This window comes from Vicugna pacos, unplaced genomic scaffold (genome assembly GCF_048564905.1).
Source record: "Vicugna pacos unplaced genomic scaffold, VicPac4 scaffold_192, whole genome shotgun sequence".
Lineage (NCBI taxonomy): Eukaryota > Metazoa > Chordata > Mammalia > Artiodactyla > Camelidae > Vicugna > Vicugna pacos.
Window position 1 is genome coordinate 1,635,367 of NW_027328871.1, and position 7,341 is coordinate 1,642,707.

The 7,341-nt window shown below is 38.6% G+C and overlaps 1 pseudogene; it reads right to left on the minus strand.

The window, feature by feature from the left end:
• Window positions 1–3,365: 3,365 nt before the first annotated feature.
• Window positions 3,366–5,213, minus strand: LOC140695270 (endogenous retrovirus group K member 10 Gag polyprotein-like; annotated as a pseudogene).
• Window positions 5,214–7,341: the final 2,128 nt, after the last annotated feature.

A 7,341-nucleotide genomic window follows, 5' to 3' on the forward strand; every position in this document is an offset into this window, starting at 1 on the left:
TTGAACAAACTGCTGCACCTGTGTCTCTGTTGGCAGGGTCTGAAGTTGTAATCGTCGAAGTCTGGATAGCATCGTTCTTTTCCGCCTGGCGTACCAGCCTTTCCGGAAGCCAGCGCGGCGTATCGGCATCTTGCGGAAAAACACAAACATGGCCTCTTCCCCACATTAGAACTGGATCGGGGCCAGCCCATTGATTAGTTAGTGGATCCTTCCATCTCACCAAAGGGTGGTGAGAGGGTTGTTTATTCCAAAAACTTTGGGCGGCCGAATTGCCTTTTATGTCGTAAGTCAAAACATTTAAAATAAAAAGGGCATGGTGTAAATAGTTCTGTGGAGTAAGGGGATATAATTCCCCCTTCTTTAATTTATGAATTTGATTTTTAAGCGTTTGGTGGCAACGTTCCACAATTCCTTGCCCTTGAGGATTATAGGCAATTCCAGTTTTATGCTCTATTTTTAAAGTTTGGCAGAAGCGTTGAAACATTCGGCTAGTGTAGCCAGGGCCGTTGTCGGTTTTTAGCACACGAGGTTGGCCCATGACAGAAAAACATTTTAAAAGATGATTAATACAATGTTTGCTTGCTTCTCCAGTTTGTAATGTAGCATGGATAAAACCTGAATAAGTGTCAATGCTGACATGGACAAATGGAGTGTTACGAAATTCTTTAATATGAGTAACATCCATTTGCCAGAGATGATTAGGTAAAAGTCCCCGAGGATTTACCCCATAGTGTGGGACGGAAACTGTAGTAGGACAGGTAGAACAGGTTTTTACAATTTGACGAGCAGCTTCACGAGGGATTTTAAATTGCAGCCGCAAGCTATGACTATTTTGATGATGAAGCGCATGAGAACGTTTAGCTTCATCAAAGGCAGGATAAAGCTGAGTAGCTCGATCAACATTAGCATTTCCTTCAGAAAGAGGGCCAGGTAAATTAGTATGTGCCCGGAGATGACCAAAATAGCAAGGATGACGGCGACTGCGAATAATAAGCTGCACGTCAAAAAATAAACGGTTGACATAGGAATTAACAGTGCCAATAAAAGGAACAGTTTCTAAAATTTGTAAGGCACGAATGATATATTGGCTATCAAAAAAAAGATTACAGGGCACATGTTGCACCGCTATTAAAACAGCTTGAACTACTAATAGTTCTACTACTTGAGCAGAAGTTTGAGATGTTTGCCAAGAAACAGTTTTATCTTTAATAATATAGGCTGCAATACCATTAGATGATCCATCGGTAAATACTGTGGTAGCTGAGGAAAGGGGGGAGAGAACAGTATTGTTTGGGAAGAGAAATGGATGCGACTTTGCAAATTGAATTAGTTTATCAGCTGGATAATGAGTAGTAATGCGCCCTGTAAAATGGGCTAGAGCAAGGGCCCAAGAATCATTAAATTGTTGTAACTGAGCTTGTTGCTCTCTAGTATATGGAACTGTAATATAATGTGGGTCTCTGCCTAAATATAAAGTGGAGGCAGTACGTCCCTCTGCAATTAAAGAGCAGACTAAATCAGGATAAGCAGCTAAAGCTTTTGAAGGGGAAACATGCATATGTATCCAATACATAGGACTATGCTGATAAAGCACTCCGGTTGGCATATGAGGAGTGGGTAAAATAAGTAAACCCCATTCTTGATTATAGTCACAGTAAGTACATTGCTGGTTTTCAATGGCCTGTTCTACTTCACATAAAGCCAAAGAAGCTTCAGCAGTCAATTTTCTAGAACGAGGATTGGTGTCTCCTTTAAGAATGTCAAACAAGGGTTTTAAAGTTCCAGTAGAAAGTTTTAAATAAGGACGAATCCAATTAATATCGCCCAGAAATTTCTGAAAATCATTTAAAGTTAAAAGGGAATCCGTGCGTAGCTGAATCTTTTGTGTTTGAAAAGTAAAATTATGTAAACGGAATCCCAAATATGCATACGGGCAAAATCGTTGAACTTTTTCATCAGCAATTTGAAGGCCAAAGGCTTTTAAAGAAATCAGCATTTGATCAAATACAGTTAATAAATAGCCTTCTTGAGAGTGTGCAATTAAAATATCATCCATATAATGAATCAAATAAACATCTGGATATTTTAAACGAATAGGCTGTAAAGCTTTAGCAACGAATTTTTGACATAAGGTGGGGCTGTTAGCCATGCCTTGAGGCAAAACTAGCCACTGATATCGTTGCATAGGCTCTTTAAAATTTGTGGAAGGAACACTAAATGCAAATCTCTTACAATCATCAGGATATAGAGGAATAGTATAAAAACAGTCTTTTAAATCAATAATAATTTTATAAGTTCCATCAGGTATAGCCATAGGAGTAGGCAGACCGGGCTGTAAGGCACCCATTAATTCTAAAGTTTCATTTACTTTGCGTAAATCTTGTAACAATCTCCATTTTCCAGACCTTTTCTTAATGATAAATATAGGAGAATTCCAAGGTGAATTAGAGGGAGCAATATGCCCGCTGTCCAACTGTTCCTGCACCAATTGTTTTGCAGCGGCAATTTTTTCTTGAGAAAGGGGCCATTGATCGACCCACACAGGTTGATCAGATTTCCATACAATAGGATCTGCGTGAGTCGCAGGACAGTCAAGGGCCCCCATTAAAAATAACCCAAACCTGTCTTATCCCTCTTTCCTTTTATTTGTAATGGTTGAGTAATTCCTTGATTATGTTTACCTAGGCCTTTATTTGGATATAATCCTTGTGATAACAACTGGTAAGAAACAGTGGGGTTGGGGCTATACAGAAAGACCCCCATATTAGACATAATGTCTCTTCCCCATAGATTAACAGGCAAACTAGGAAGAATATAAGGCTGAAATATTCCAGAATGTCCTTCCTCATCCTTCCAAGAGAGAAAAGCAGAACTTTGTTCCGGATTATGCGATTGTCCAATTCCTTGTAACATGGAAAGGGCAATTTGTTTTGGCCAATTTTCAGGCCAGTGAGAGGCAGCAATTACAGAAATATCTGCTCCAGTATCTAGAATGCCTTTAAATTTTTTGCCTTGGATTTCCAAAGTCAATTCAGGTCTCTGGTCGCTTATCTGTTGCATCCAATAAGCGTCAGAGGAACCAAAACCTGCAGTACCTCTTTTATGATCAGTTTTATGTCTTCCAACAGTAAGAGTCGGCAATAAGATTAATTGAGCAATACGTTGGCCTGCAGGAATGGCCGTTATCGTTCGAGGAGAGTGAGCCATTACCTTGATCTCTCCTTCAAAATCAGAGTCAATCACTCCTGGAGCAACAAACAACCCTTTCATAGTTGTACTACTGCATCCTAACAATAGTCCCACACTGCCGGGAGGTAAAGACCCATAAATTCCAGTAGGAAGGGCCTGCATTCCCATTTCTGGGGTCAATACTGTGTAGGTGGAGGCACAGAGGTCCAGTCCTGCACTCCCTGGGGTTGCTCTATAGAGGTCTGAAATACTTGGTCGGGAAGAAACGGGTTGTGGCTGACCTGAGAGGTCTCCTGAATTGCCTCGTAACATTGTTTCAGGGCCTGGGGCTGGCCCCTCACCCAGTTTCCCTGGTTCAGAAGTTGTCCATTTATATCAATTTTAGATCGACAGTCCTTAGCCCAATGTTTTTCCTTTTTACATCTGGGACACAGGCTTGGGCCTGTAACTAATGTATTTTGACCCATTGGCTGCTGTCCCCGTTTAGGACATTGATTTGCTCAATGTCCCAATTGGCCACAAGCATAACAACTACCAGGAGGACCAGCTACTCTGGAAGATCCTTGGAAATTGTGTTTAGGACGATTTTGTTGAAATAAAACCTCTTTTACTGTTTTTCCTTGTAAAGCAGCGGCTAAGGCTATTCCTTGAACATAGGAAGGTCCTATATCAGCACAAATTCGTATAAAATCAGCCAAATTACTCTTTTTTCTATAAGGTCTAAGAGCTGCCTGGCAAGGAGAATTAGCATTTTCATAGGCCAATTGTTTAGCTAAAACCAATCCTGCTTGCTCGTCCCCTATAACCTTACCGGTCTCCATAAGGCGAGCAACAAAATCCTGATATGGCTCGTAGGGACCTTGTCGGATCTTAGACAGATCCTCAGTTTTATTTTCAGAGTTTGGCAGCTTCCTCCATGCTCTCAACGCTGCTGCATTTATTTGAGGATAAGCACCAGGCAAATATCCTAATTGTGAATAGGTATCCTGGTATTGTCCCTCTCCGGTCAGTTTTTCTAAGGTAACCTGAATACCTTGTCTTTGATTAATACTTGCTGTTGCTGCACAATTTTCATAAAATTCTGATTTCCAGAGTAAATAATTTCCTCCAGATAAACAGGCGCGTGCCACTTGCTTCCAGTCATTAGGAGGCAAATATTGATTTCCTAAACTTTCAACAATGGCTTGTGTAAAAGGAGCAGTAGGTCCATATTGAGCACAAGCCATTTTTAATTCTTTTAATTGTTTAAAAGGAATAGTTTCATAGTATCTCTGTTGTTGGGCATCCTCAAGGACTGGATATACTAAAGAAAAACCAGGAATGTGTTCTCCTTCTTTACTAGCTTGTTGCAAAGCCTTTTGTAAAGGACTTAAAACAACAAATTTTGGTGTCCATGCCTCCTGGGATGTGTAACCAGGAGGGGGAGAAGAAGTTAGAGGTAAGGTCCTATGGTTATTTTTAGAAACATTTTGTTGAACACATTCTGTAATAATGTTTTTAAGCTTAGTCATGTCAAAATTTTTATTTTCTTCAGTTAAAAAGACACCCCAAGGGTCTTCATCCCTATGATATTGAGCAGCTTGCTCCTCTAATTCCTCCTGATCGGCTGGATCTAATTCTGAATCAAAGGGATTGTCACTTGCATTTACTGCAGGAGGAGCAGAGGGTGCTTCTTTCAATTCTGTATTAGTAGGAGCGGAAGGCTCAATATTTTCTATCTTGACTGTATCTAATTTCTCTCCCTCAGTAGCTGGATCGAGGCAATCTCGAATTAACTGCCATAAGGGCAAAACAGTGACCGGTAATTTATTTGGGCCATTAGCTGTATAATAATTTCTCAAACGAACCCCAACAACTCTCCAGGTTTCTAAATTGACAGTGCCTTGTTCTGGAAACCAAGGACAAATTTCCTCCACAAAAACAAGAAATTGTTCTAAACGTTGCTTTGTAACCTGAATTCCTCTTGCTTTTAACATAACTCTAAGCATCTGTACAAATAAGCCTCTACTATTATTTTGCCCCATACTCTCAAATACACTCCCCGCAGAAACTTACTTTCACCTTAAAATCGAGCGCTCCTCTTTCCTTCCGCGGCGGTCGCTGCAGCAATCTCTTCCAGATTTCAGGTCCCTGTTCGGGCGCCACTTGTCGGAGCCAGCCGACAATCGATCAGGTCCAGAAACCTGTGCTGCAGGACTGAGGAAAGAAAGACAAGACTAAAAGGTGGGGTTGAGAGGATCTCACTCTAGCCCGCAAGACGCTAGGTCAAGAGTGGACATCGATTTTTATTTCAGGCAGTTAATTTATACAAATTCAAGTGACTACCTTGTGCATTCTTGCACGTAGGCACAGGTATTGTTTTTCAGGATACATTAATGGTGTGCACTAAAATCATTATCATTGTTTACTGTTCCATACACCAAGATTGACTGATCCCCTAAAGCTAAGATCATAGACTAATATTATTGTTCCTTTAGGCTAACATCATGACTCGTGTATCATTAGCTCAAGTGATTGTTCTTTCAGACAAAGATCACTAACTTGTGGCCGATTGTATCTCTCTTTCCAGAAGCCCTAGTTCTTAATAACTCAATGGCATTAAGATGTTTTTCCGACTCCAAATGCACCTGCTGTTTTTCTAACAAAGGGGTGGCGGGACAGAGATTGTCTTAGCTCAATCAGCCTTAAAGCATGACGCCCTGCACTCTGGGAGTTTAGGCCCAGTTTCTGTGCTCGGCAGCCCTCAGGTCATGGGTGGCCCCTCGCAGTAAAGAAAAAACATAAAATTCATCCAACTTGTAATAAAGTGAAGTTTTTAGATAACATAATTATGCATATATAGAAAACTCCATAGACTCCTCCAGTGACTGAAATAATGAACAAGCTTAGTAAACTTGCAGAATACAAAATCAACCTACAAATATCCGTTGCATTTTTGTATAGTAAAAACACAGTATCAGAAAGAGAAATTAGGAAAACCATTGTGTGTAAATTGATACCAAAAAGAATAAAAAAGGAATAAATTTGATAAGTGAAACAAAAGTTCTAAACATAGATCTATATATTACAGGTACAAGAAATATAAATAAACAAAATAAAGAGAAAGATATTCTGGGCTGATGGATTGTATAAAATATGAAGAAATATTCTACTCTATTTTTCACATGTTCAAACTCCCCAGAAGTAATTATTGAGGAGAATGTCTTTTCTTAATTTTATACTCATGCATCCCTTTCCATGGGTTATTTGATCATAGGTGTGAGGGATTATATCTGGTTTTTCTATTCTCTTCTATTAATTGGTGTCTGCTTTTGAGCCAGTATCATGTTGTTTTAATTATTAAAGTTTTGTAGGACTGTTTAACATCAGAGAATTTTAACCATTAGATTTAATACTCTTTTTCAGGATTATTTTGGCAGCTCAAGATCTTTGTTGTTTTAAAATTATTTGTTCTATTTATTGGAAATATCTCATGGGTATTTTCACATGAATCACACTAAATGTAGGTTGCATTGGGTACTATGTTTTTTTCAACCACATTGTTTCACATCATTAACATAAGAGATCATTTCATTTCTTTCGATAAGTTTTAATTTCCTTTATCAATGTTTTCTGTTTTTTAACGTATAGGTTTTCACCATGTTTGTTAACTTCATTTATAGGTGTTCTTTATATATATACAATTATATACATATTTGTAAACTCATTTCGTACACAAGTAGAGCAGGCAGAAGGCAGTGGCAAGACATATTCAAAGTCCTGAATGAAAGAAAGCTGTAATCTAAGATGCTTTATCAAGCAAGTTTAACTTTTAGAATAGGAGGAGAGATAAATAACATCCACACAAGCAAATACTTAAAGAATTTAGTAAGAGAAAGAGAAATACAGAAGGATCTACTCTAAATAAAAAAGAAGCAGGATGCTATAGAAAAGAGAAAGGCATAATTAGAAAGGCAATATCTGCAATGACTTATAACAGAATAAATATGATGTTGTATAAAAGGACATCAAAATTTTTAAAAGTCACAGAGTGAAACAGGAAAATACAGAGTGTTTTCTTCTTGTTTCTGTTCTCTGTAGGATGGGTTTGAGTTTGTATTCTTATCAGTTAAAATAAACATATTTAGTACTGGCCAATATACATACAAAACA